General features: G+C 35.3%; 1 long non-coding RNA gene and 1 other non-coding gene across 2 annotated transcripts in view; both read left to right on the top strand.

The window, feature by feature from the left end:
* Positions 1-13,347, top strand: part of LOC123802603 (uncharacterized) — a 263,437-nt gene that overhangs the window by 138,308 nt on the left and 111,782 nt on the right. The window lies entirely within an intron of this gene.
* LOC123802607 (U6 spliceosomal RNA) lies at positions 6,863-6,967 on the top strand. The gene has a single exon (XR_006782586.1). It is a non-coding gene; the product is annotated as a U6 spliceosomal RNA (small nuclear RNA).

Consider the following 13,347-nt stretch of genomic DNA (forward strand, 5'->3'; position numbering starts at 1 on the left):
TACATAATGTTCTTTTAATGTTCTTTTAACATAAAGGTACACTTTTAAGGAAATAATTTACATTTATACTTCTCAACCTCTTTCGAAATGTGCGTGCTTCAAACTCTGCACCATCGACTCTCTGACCTCTTCTCTTACTAACTCTGTCTCCTCACCCCAGCCACACTGCCTCTCTGGTTTTGTGTCCAACATGCCACACATGCTCGCGCCTCAGGGTCTTGGCTTAGGCTGTTCTGTCTCCTTGAGACTTTCTTCCTAGGAAGCCTTTCCCCTAAGGAGCTATTCAAACATCACATACTCAGTAAGGTTTACCACCCTATGTAAAAGTGCAGCCATCCTCCCTCCAACTCCACCTTCTTGATCCACTCTCATACCCTGCTCTACTTTTTTTTGCTTTTTCCATTTCACTTATCATTTACTTTTCTACCTTATAAATATCTCATTCATTAGGTCTGTGTTTCTTTTTTTTTTTTTAATCTATTTTTCATCCCCTCCAGTGAAGCAGAAGCTCCACGTGGAAGGGGTCTTTATCTCTCTTATTCACAATGTGTCTCAGTTTCCCAGAATTCATGGTGCAGAGTAGGCACTTGTGATCGCAAAAGATTTACTGAATCAATGAATGAGTGACTAAGTGAGTCTCTCATTTATTCTGAATCTTACTCAAAATATAAGTAGGTGTTAAGAAGGGAAATGATTTTCAATGAGAAATCCTTCGCAGTTCAAGTTGTTTCAATTCATTACTTTCAATAAAACTAAAGGACATTTAAACAGACACTTAAGAAAACAAGCTAAAGAATAGATAGGAACATGGAGATTTTCTAGATAGTTTAGATTGGACAGGAGCAGAAATATTTAAGACCACTAGCAAAGGAAAGAATATAGAAGGAAGCTATGGAGGACACTGGCAAACTGCTCACGAAATCCATTTTCACTTTTTTCCCCCTGAGGACACAGCTTGTTACTGAGACAATATTACTGAGTCCCAGCCAACTGAATGCTGGAGAAACTGATGTGCATTGCTTCTAGAACTAGTCCTTTAAAAACTCCTCCCTTGTGGTTCTCCACGCCCTTGTCCTTCCCATGATGCAGATCAGCATGGTAGCCCACAAAGCCACGTGTTGAACATGGCAGAGCTGCAAGATGAGGGAAGCCAGGATCCCGGAATCAGTGCTTGGAGGGAGTTTCATGCCATTGTGAAGACCTATTTGGATTTCACATCCACATGAAGTATGCTTCTCTTGCTTTAAATTACTGAGAATTTGCAGTTCAAGTATTATGGTAGCAAACGTTATCTTGAATAATAAAGGAATATTCCTATTATGTTAAATAGGAAAAAGTTTCTTTCAGGGACTAAAATGCTAGCATAGTGTAACGTGCAGAATCCAGACAGAAGTCTGAGAACCCAGAAGATATAAAAGATGCTTTTTCTCGCCATGCAAGATCACACAGTGAAGGCTTCAACAAATGTTTCTCATAGGCCTCTTCTCATCTTTAGAACTCAGCTAACATTTTTGTGATCGTAGAGAGAACAGCTGGATTATCTGTAAAACTTGCCTCAGAAAGGGATGAGACAGGTAATTCATGGTTGAATTGTGCTATCATGGGACTATTTTTTTAAAAGGATCTATGATTTTTTTTTAATTCCTTCTTGATTAGATTTGGTTTTTAGCAGACAATTGTTTATCTAAGTTCAACCTGTAGCACTTAATATTCTAATCATTTTATAAATATAGTACAAAACGAAGCCCTCAATAATATTTTTTTCAGTTACAATAGGTTTTAACAAGACAGGTGACTAACAAATCTTCAATTTAGTAAAAGGAGATTTTGAAAATAACAGACTCCAAAAACATTACCTTTATAAATCTGGTTTATCTGGAGCTTCAGAAGAGTTTTAAACATATGAATCTTTTTCTAAAAAGTCACTAATTCACATATCTTAGAATAGAAACATCTGTGAAACACAATTATTTATAACTTATTTATTATATTTATATAATCACCATATTTGTTTATACTTGCTGGTATAAAACTAGGAAATGGTCAAGCAGCTTACATTATCAGCTGCTTGTGAGGACATTAAAATCACATTCGTAACTGACACTTCCACCTAGAGAATATCCTTGACACCCAAAACAACTGTATTCTCCTCAGAAAACTAAGGATGAATATTTTAAATATTGGCATGCAAGGCTTTGACACATGTCTGTCACTTTCCCATATTATGTATTCCCATAATTGTTTACTTTTTTATATCATGTGAGAGGATAATTGATTCCATAAAGAAGTAATGATTTACATCAGCAAGAGCCATAATAAAAAGGAAAGACTGAATCTACAGGAATATCTGCCTACAATGTCCCTCTTCCCTTCTATATACTGTCACAAACTCAAATACCACTACTTTTGTACTCACCCCTATATCCCTTCTTTACAAATAATCATGCCTTCCTTTGTATTCCCTGAGAGGTTAGTTTGTTCATTTATTTTAGCATTAGATTACTGAATTATAATTGTTTACTTAAATTTCTGACTTGTCTAACCAAATATGTGGAAATTAAACAGCATACTGCTGAACAACCAATAAGTCAAAGAAGAAATCAAAAGGGAATAAAAAATATTTCAAAACAAATAAAAATGGAAACACTAAACATCAAAACCTATGAGATGCTACAAAAGCAGTTCTGAGAGGGAGGTTTATGGAGATAAAAGCATATATTAAGAAAATAAAAAGATCTCAAATGAACAATCTAACTTTATACCTCAAAGAATTAGAAAAAGAAGAGACTAAGCCCAAAGTTAACAGAATGAGGGAAATAACAAAGATCAGAACAGAAATAAATGAAATAGACACTAGAAAGACAGTAGAAAAGATCAACAAAACTAAGAGCTAGCTTTTCAAAAAGATAAAATAGACGAGTCTTTAGCTAGCATAAGAAAAAAAATAAAGAAGATTCATAAATAAAATAAAAAATGAAAGAGAAGACATTACCACTGATACCATAGATATTCAAAGTGTATAAAAGACTAATATAAACAGTTGTGCTCCAACATTTGGATAACCTAGAAGAACTGGCTAAGACAGAATCATGAAGAAATAGAAAATATGAACAGATCAATAGTGCGTAAGGAGTTTGAATCATTAATCCAAAACCACACAAAAGAAAAAAACCCAGGACCAGATTATTTCACTGGAAAATTCACCCAAATATTTAAAGAACAATTAGTACGAACCCTTCCCAGACTCCTCCAAAAAATTGAAGAGGAACAAACATCCCAAACTCATTTTATGAGGCCAGCATTACTCTGATACCAAACCAGATAAGGACACTACAAGAAAGGAAAACAAACCAATATCCCTGATGAAGAGATAGAAGCAAAAACTCAACAAAATACTAGCAAAAAGCATTCAACAACACATTGAAAGGATCATACACAAAGAGGGATTTATCCCTGGGACATAAGAATAGTTCAATATATGCAAATCAATAAATGTCACACACCTCATTAATAAATGAAAGATAATCATATGAACATCTCAATAGAAGCAGAAAAAGCATTTGACGAAATACAACATCCTCTTAGAATAAAAGCCCTCCACAAAATGGGAATAGAAGGAACATACCTCAACATAACAATGGCCATAATTGATAAGCCCACAGCTAATATCATACTCAGCGGTGGAAGGTAGAAAGATTTTCTTCTAAGATCAGGAACAAGAGAAGTGTACCCATTCTCATTACTCCTTTTTTTTTTTCCTTTTTTTTTTTGATATTTTAATGTGGACTTTTATTTTTTTTTATTTTTTTTTATAATGATTTTTTATTATATTATGTTAGTCACCATACAGTACATCCCCGGTTTTCGATGTAAGGCTCGATGATTCATTAGTTGTGTATAACACCCAGTGCACCATGCAATATGTGCCCTCCTTACTACCCATCACCAGCCTATCCCATTCCCCCACCCCCCTCCCCTCTGTAGCCCTCAGTTTGTTTCTCAGAATCCATAATCTCTCATGTTTCATTCCCCCTTCTGATTACCCCCCCTTTCTTTATCCCTTTCTTCCCCTACTGATCATTCTAGTTCTTATGTTCCATAGATGAGAGAAATCATATGATAGTTGTCTTTCTCTGCTTGACTTATTTCACTTAGCATTATCTCCTCCAGTGCCGTCCATGTTGTAGCAAATGTTGAGAACTCGTTCTTTCTGATAGCTGAGTAATATTCCATTGTATATATGGACCACAACTTCTTAATCCAGTCATCTGTTGAAGGGCATCTCGGCTCCTTCCACGATTTAGCTATTGTGGACAATGCTGCTATGAACATTGGGGTGCATATGGCCCTTCTCTTCACTACGTCTGTATCTTTGGGGTAAACACCCAGTAGTGCAATGGCTGGATCATAGGGTAGCTCAATTTTTAACTTTTTAAGGGACCTCCACACTGTTTTCCAGAGTGGCTGTACCAACTTGCATTCCCACCAACAATGTAGGAGGGATCCCCTTTCTCCACATCCTCTCCAACATTTGTAGTTTCTTGCCTTGTCTATTTTTGCCATTCTAACTGGTGTAAGGTGGTATCTCAGTGTGGTTTTGATTTGAATTTCCTTGATGGCTAATAATTTTGGACATTTTTTCATGTGTCTGTTAGCCATTTGTATGTCTTCATTGGAAAAGTGTCTGTTCATATCTTCTGCCCATTTTTTGATTTGTTTATTTGTTTCTCATGTATTGAGTTTGAGAAGTTCTTTGTAGATCTTGGATACCAGTCCTTTATCTGTAGTGTCATTTACAAATATCTTCTCCCATTCCGTGGGCTGCCTCTTAGTTTTTCTGACTGTTTCCTTGGCTGTGCAGAAACTTTTAATCTTGATGAAGTCCCATAAATTCATTTTATCTTTTGTTTCTCTTGCCTTTGGGGATGTATCATGAAAAAGGTTGCTTTGGCCGATGTCGTAGAGGTTGCTGCCTATGTTCTCCTCTAGAATTTTGATGGATTCCTGTCTCACATCGAGGTCTTTCATCCATTTGGAGTTTATTTTTGTGTATGGTGTGAGATAGTGGTCAAGTTTCATTCTTTTGCATGTAGCTGTCCAATTTTCCCAGCACCATTTATTGAAGAGACTGTCAAGCATGGTTCAATATTCGCAAATCAATCAGCGTGATACATCATATCAACAAGAAAAGACTCAGGAACCATATGATCCTCTCAATCGATGCCAAAAAAGCATTTGACAAAATACAGCATCCTTTCCTGATTAAAACCCTTCAGAGTGTAGGAATAGAAGGTACATTTCTCAATCTCATAAAAGCCATCTATGAAAAGCCTACTGCAAATATTATTCTCAGTGGGGCAAAGCTGGAAGCCTTTCCCTTAAGATCAGGAACACGACAAGGATGCCCACTCTCACCACTATTATTCAACATAGTACTAGAAGTCCTTGCAACAGCAATCAGACAACAAAAAGGGATCAAAGGTATTCAAATCGGCAAAGAAGAAGTCAAAATGTCTCTCTTCGCAGATGACATGATACTCTATATGGAAAACCCAAAAGAAGCCACTCCCAAACTATTAGAAGTTATAGAGCAATTCAGTAACGTGGCGGGATACAAAATCAATGCTCAGAAATCAGTTGCATTTCTGTACACGAATAACAAGAACGAAGAAAGAGAAATTAGGGAATCCATCCCATTTACAATAGCACCAAAAACCATACGTTACCTTGGAATTAACTTAACCAGAGACGTAAAGGACCTTTATTCTAGAAACTATAAATCACTCTTAAAAGACATTGAGGAAGACATAAAAAGATGGAAAGATATTCCATGCTCATGGATCGGAAGAATTAACATAGTTAAAATGTCCATGCTACCCAGAGCAATCTACACTTTCAATGCTATCCCGATCAAAATACCGATGACATTTTTCAAAGAACTGGAACAAATAGTCCTTAAATTTGTATGGAACCAGAAAAGACCCCGAATCTCCAAGGAACTGTTGAAAAGGAAAACCAAAGCTGGGGGCATCACAATGCCAGATTTCGAGCTGTACTACAAAGCTGTGATCACAAAGACAGCATGGTACTGGCACAAAAACAGACACATAGACCAATGGACCAGAATAGAGAGCCCAGAAATGGACCCTCAGCTCTTTGGGCAACTAATATTTGATAAAGCAGGAAAAAACATCTGGTGGGAAAAAGACATTCTCATTACTCCTATTCAACATAGTCCTAGAAGTCCTGGCTAGGCAAATCAGGCAAGAAAAAGAAATAAAATGTACCTAAAGCAAAAAGAAATCAAATTGTCTTTGCAGATGATATGATTTTACATATAAAAAATCCTAAAGACTCCACCAAAAATCTATTAGGTATAACTGACCAATTCAGTAAAGCTGAAGGATACAAAATCAACATAATGAAATCAGTTGCATTTTTACACACTAACAACAGAATATTCTGAAAAAAGAATTAAAGAAAACTTTCTTGTTCACAATAGCATTAAAAACAATACAATACTTAGGGCTAAATATAGCCAAAAAGATGAAAGATCTTTACACTGAAAACTTTAAGACTTTGATGAAAAAAATCAAAAGTGACACAAACAAATGGAAAGGTATTCTATATTCATGGATAGAAAGAATTAATATTATTAAAATGTCCATATTACCCAAAGTCATCTATACATTCAGTGCAATCCCTATCAAAATTACCATATTATTTCTCATAGAACTAGAAAAAATAATCCTAAAATATATGTAGAATCACCAGAGACTCTGAATAGCCAAAGCAATCCTGAGGAAGAGCAAAGCTGAAGGCATCACACTTCCTGATTTAACCTATACCACAAACCTATAATGTGCTCGTTTTGGCAGTACATATTTAAATTGGTATGATACAGGGAAGATTAGCATGGTCCCTGCACAAGGATGACACGCAAATTCATGAAGTGTTCTATACTACAAAGCTGTCATAATGAAAACAGTATGGTACTGGTATAAAAATTGACACAAAGACCAATAGAACAGAATCTAGAGCGAACCCTCACATATATGACCAGCTAGTTTTTGACACAGAAGCCAAGAATATACAACAAGGAAAGGATAGTCTCTTCAATACATGGTTCTGAGAAAACTGATTAACTTCATTCAGAAAAATAAAATTGGACCCCACCCTCGACATCTGATCACCCCCAATGTCTAATTGAATTCCTTCTCCTTCACCATCCCCTATGTGATATCTCACGACTCTGGCCTGCCTGCGGCAAGAATCTGTTGAGTCCTTTTAACCAGAATCCTCCCTTATCACTGAGGTTTCTTCTTAGTAATTTTCTATCCACTGACCCCCAACTTGCTTCTTGGCTATAAATCTCCATTTCTCCATGGTGTATTCAGAATTGAGCCCAGTTCTGAACTAGGTCTCTTTTCCCCTATAGCAATAGTTCCCGAATAAAAATCTGCTTTTACCACTTAACTACTTTCCAGCCCTGATTCTCTTTAATTGTAGATTAAAAGTAAAAAGACAGAGGGTGCCTGGGTGGCTCAGTCGGTTAAGCATCTGCCTTTAGCTCAGATCATGATCCCAGAGTCCTGGGATTGAACCCTGCTCCGCAGGGAGTCTGCTTCTCCCTCTCCTTCTGCTGCTCTTTCTCTCTCTCTTTCTCTTTGTCAAATAAATAAATAAAATCTTTTTTAAAAAAAAAGTAAAAAGATAGAAAATGACATACCATGCAAACGGTAACCAAAAGGAAGTGAGGATATTTGTGTTAATATCAAATAACAATGTGACTTCAGAGCAAGGAAAATTACCAGAATTAAAAAACAATAAAAAGGTCAATCTGTCAATAGTATACAACAATTTAAAATGTGTGTTTATCTGAAAAATACATAACTTCAAACTTCATAAACATAAAGCTTCAAAATACATAAAGCAAAATCTGCTTGAACGGAAAAGAAAAACAGAAATATCCACAATGACAGTTGGTGACTTTAACACTTCTTTCTCAGTAATTGATACAAAAGGTAAACAGACAGCAAGGATATAGAATATATTTTAAACTTGGACCCATCAAAATCAAAAACTTCTGTTCTGCAAAAGACATTAAGAGAATGAAAATACAAGCAATAGCCTGAGAGAAAATCATTGCAGATCACACACCTAACCAAAGAGTTGCATCCAAAAGATATAAATAACTTTCAAATGTCAGTCATAAGAAAACAAACAACCAATTTTTAAAAATGGACAAATGACTTGACAGATAGTTCACAAAAGACATATGATGTCAACTAAGTACATGGAAAGATGCTCCACGTCATTTGTCACAAGGATTCAGCATAATTAGAGTTGCAATGGGTCCTCAAAATGAAATAATATTCAGTTGGCTACAACGTTTAAGTATTAGAATAACAAAATGTGAAAAAACCAGAAGAAGCTCGATGTCTTGCAGTAAAATATTTACAATTTTCATTTCGCTTTATGTTGTAAAAAAGATAGAAATAATATGAATGTCTTAGGATGTCTTAGTCAAGTTTTAAAATGAAAATACGTGAAATATATCATTGTGCTTTCTCCTATTTTATATGTGTTTGTTACTGATATATTATTACCATCACCAAAACAGAGATAGAATATAGTCAGTCTTCAAATGAGAATATGTGAAATATTATATCATTGTGCTTTCTCCTATTTTTTATTTATGTTGTTGCTGATATCTTATTACTACCTTCAAAATAAAGATAGAGTAGCAAATAAAGTCAAAGTTGCATTTTTCTCTAAGCTGTTGAATAAAGAAGAGTATACTTAATATAACACAGAGTATGTGAAATCTAGAATCTGAGAATTCTAATAATTTCCAAATATTTCTGCTATTTGGATATGCAGAACATGGTTGCGAGGGAGAATTCATTCTCGATGTTTGACTTGGTTTAGAGCTTACCGAAGAATTTTTTCAATTCTCATACCCTGCAATGGTATATTGTACAGAAAAAGACACTCTCATAAACTTCTAGATAGAGTGTACAGTAGCTTAAAAAAACTCTATAAAGTAATCATCAATACATAAAATAATTCTGAAAATAAAAGAAGAATCACCTTGTCTTGGCATATAATTATTAACAATTAATAAGTAATATTCAACACATAATATATTCTAGGTACTTTGGCAGATGCATGAAATTAATTATCTTCATGAATCACTTCTTTTTTAAAAAAAAAGATTTTATTTACTTATTTGACAGAGAGAGAGAGACAGCCAGTGAAAGAGGGAACACAAGCAGGGGGAGTAGGAGAGGAAGAAGCAGGCTCCCAGTGGAGGAGCCTGATGTGGGGCTCGATTCCAGAACCCTGGGATCACGCCCTGAGCCGAAGGCAGATGCTTAACGACTGAGCCACCCAGGCGCCCCTTCATGAATCATTTCAACGTGTGTACCAAGTAGACAATTTTTTGTTATATCAATTTTATCTATGAGAAAATTGAGTTTAAAGAGTGTTGTCCAGCGTCATACAATTAGTAGAAATAGAGCCATGAGCCCCTAAATATATATACAAAATACTTAGCATCATACTCCCACTAATAGCAAATGCTTAGTGGATAGTAGGATTTTTTAAATAATCTTAAATGATTATTTTTATACTCATTTTTTAAAAATCACTACTAAAATCTCATTTATTTGGATAAAATTTGGAAAAATGATTGCACATATCTCTTGACAGCATTGTGACAACAAATGTAACAGAAAGATTGTATTTAATAGGGAGTATTTTGTAGTTAATCTGCTAGTTGACCTCAAAAGATCTATGAGGAAGGCAGAAGCATTTCCAGAGGTTTCCAAGGAAACAAGTCCTTGATTAGAAGGGAAAGAATTAAATTCTGTGGCTCTGGCAAGAGTAGAGACTGGAAATGTTATTATAGGCATTCCTCATTTTGTTGTGCTTTGCTTTATTGCATTTGTTTTACAAATGTTTATGGCAATGCTGCATAAAACAAGACTATAAGCACTGTTTCCAAAACCACTTGCTCACTTCCTGCCTCTGTGTCACACTTTGGTAATTCTCAGAATATTTCAAACTTTTTTATTATTATCACATTTTTTTCTTTTTTTTAAAGATTTCATTAATTTATCTGACAGAGAGAGAGACAGCCAAAGAGAGAGGGAACACAAGCAGGGGGAGTGGGAGAGGAAGTCACAGGCTCCCAGCAGAGCAAGGAGCCCGATGCGGGGCTCAGTCCCAGGACCTTGGGATCATGACCTGAGCCGAAGGCAGACGCTTAAGGACTGAGCCACCCAGGTGCCCCTATTATCACATTTCTTAAGGTGATCTGTGATTAGTATTACAACTCTCTGAAAGCTCAGATGATGGTCAGCATTTTTTAGCAATAGAGTATTTTTAGTTGAAGTATGTACAGTGGTTATTTTAGACATAATGCTAGTGCGCACTTAGTAGGATACAGTAGAGTGTAAACATAACTTTTATGTGCACTAGGAAACCAAAAATTTCATTTGATTCACTTTATTACGATATTTACTTTATTGCAGGCGTTTGGAACCAAACCCTCAATATCCCCAAGGTATACCTGTAGTATGGTTACAAGATCACTTGATCTTTTGCTAAAAGTAAAGAAATGAATTTTATATTTCCTTTTCTGCATGCTTTCTTTCTATTCTTGTACTCATTTTTGCTAAATTAGAAAATACTAAGACATGTTTACTGATAAACTTTTATTATTGTAACATCTATACTGCATTCCTTTCTATATTTCCGTTTTAAATGTCATTCTGATACATACATTTGTACCTTCATGTAATGGGAGATATAGAGAACACTTCTGAATCTTCTTCATAATTTTTTTAATGCAAACATTCCACTCTGTACTTTCACAGTTATAAATGAGCTTAATGGAAGAGCTCACTGGCTAATATCTAATTATAATGGCATAAATAGTAACATTAGCATCACCTCTGCTTTCTTGCACAGTTACTCCCCAGGAACCTTGTGATCTCTTGTCCATAGACAATAGGTCATTGATTTATAATAACTGCCATTAATTTAAAAAGCTGGAGCTTTGTTTCTTAATCTGCTTTAGAATAAATGTCCTGACATTAATTGCCTTACTTTTTTGCACTGGTTAATTTTCCTTTCTTTTCAAAATATGGCAAAGTGAAGTTGCATCCTAGCAAAAAAAGTTTATCTTCAGCAGAAGCCAGAAATTACTGGCTTAAACTGTTAAATATTTCATAACCTCTCTTATTATCCTGGCTAGTTTGCCATTAAGCATTGAGTTTATAGAAAACATCATCAAAACATGAAGAAAATCCCCCTTTTTTACAGTATGTGATATATTAAATACGGCTTCAGTGAGTCCCTTCTGTATTATTCTCCTCAATTTCTGTGCCAAATAGGAAAACAATAGATCTCACTCTGGGTTCTAAAAGTTGTCAAATATTAGCATCTCTTGATTTCTTCCTCCAACAAATCTAGTTTTCTCTCCTTGAGATTCATGCTCTTCATGGAAAAAAAAAATCTACTTTCTGTTTGAAAATAGTGTCTGACCAGCAGCTCCTTATACGGCTCCAACATGCTCTCTGCCATCTGTATCATCCAGAAATCTGGAAAGATGTCCTCCTACCCTACATTGACACTTGCTTTTGAAGCTGCCAGAGTACTTGCCTAATCCCAGGAAGCAAAAGAGCCAAAAGTGAGAATGTGGAGGAGAAAGAAGGAGAATACTAATCACAAAATGCAACTGAGGGCACAATTCTCCTCAGCCAGCCAAGACATGAGGGCAGAGCCAAGATGTGAGGGAAGAACTCTGGAGTCTCAGCATAGTGTGTATTCCTTATACTCAGAGTGACAAAGATCCCATCTCAGAATTGCTAAATGAGAGTCTAGGAGAAATTTACTTGAAACTGTCATAGAAACCATTCTTTTTTTTTTTTTTTCTAAGAAAGAAATTTCAGCAAGGCTCATACAGCCAGTGAGCAATTTAAAGAGCAGTCTACACTACCTGTCTCCTCTAAATACCTCACCTAGCTAAATCACCCCTACATCAAAAGTTAATGAGTGACAGTGGAGCACTGTGCAAAAAAATTTCAAATCAAGGAAAAAGAATTCAGTTTCAAAAATAGTGTGAAATTAATTAATGGGATAGTGGAAGTATTTCTTAATTGACTTGGTAATAAAGACAAATATTTAACTTTTTTAAGACCATGAAATATATGTGAGTGCCAAAATAACAATGACAATCAAATTGGTCATTGCAAAATACTATATATATGGAATTTCTGGTTATAGCATGAAGTGTTAGGTCACTTCAACCCATTCCTTCTGCTGCATACAAGCAAAATTCTAAACAAAAGACAAAACACAACCACCTGAGCACTCTGAACATTAAACATAACAGGTAGATTGTGGAGGGGACTCAAAGCTTAGAGAAGCAACTTTGTGATCTGGATTTTCCATTTTCCCTCTGTCTTTACTTTGCTCCTATTTTTCTGGCACCAGAAAAAGAGTAGATGCAGGTAGAGAGAGAATCCTCCAACAGATAGAGTCAGAGAAGAGGACTCCATAGTTCTGTATATAAACCGCCAAAGTCTCAGGCTCACAAGTTGTGCAAGTTGTGTGTGTCCAACACAAATGCAGATAAGCATAGTAAAGGCTTTGAGAGCTGAACTAATACTACAACAACGATGTGCAAAGGGCAGGATGGAATTTATAGTTTGCAATCCAAACAAAAGTGAGTTGCTTGCTTGCACAAAATAATAATTAAAAAAATTGAAAAACTATCAACATTTTCCAAATAAGTATGACAGAAACCATTGTCCACTCAATGTAGCATTAAATGTCCAGGGTTCCATGTAAAAAATTATTTCACATACAAGAGCCAGAAAATGTGATCACTTTTCAAGGGAAAGGCAATTAACTGATGCCAAACTCAGGACGACCCCAAAGTTGGAATTAATCCAAGAAATATTATAAAGTAGAAGTTGTAGCTGTGCTCTGCCTGGAGACATATAAATATGCTCAACTTAAAATGACTGGGAGATAGTTAGTTCTCAGAAATGGAAAATATTTTCAAAAATTTATAAAATTTACTAAAATTTTTAAAAATTTAGAATTGAAAAAAATTTCAGTATCTGAAATTTTTTAAACTCAGGATGGAATCAAGAGCAAAATAGGAGATGACAAAGGAAGGAGTCAGTAAACTTGAAGAAAAGAACAAATTTTCCAATCTAATGAACAGAGAGAAAAAAATTGAAAAAAATGAACAGAGCTTTAGGAATCTGTGGGGCAATATCAAAAAGTCATGTATGTGTTATTGGAGTCTCAGAAAGAAAAGAGAAAGCT

This window comes from Ursus americanus, chromosome 27 (genome assembly GCF_024610735.1).
Source record: "Ursus americanus isolate L20-20 chromosome 27, mUrsAme1.1.p, whole genome shotgun sequence".
Taxonomy (NCBI): Eukaryota; Metazoa; Chordata; class Mammalia; order Carnivora; family Ursidae; genus Ursus; species Ursus americanus.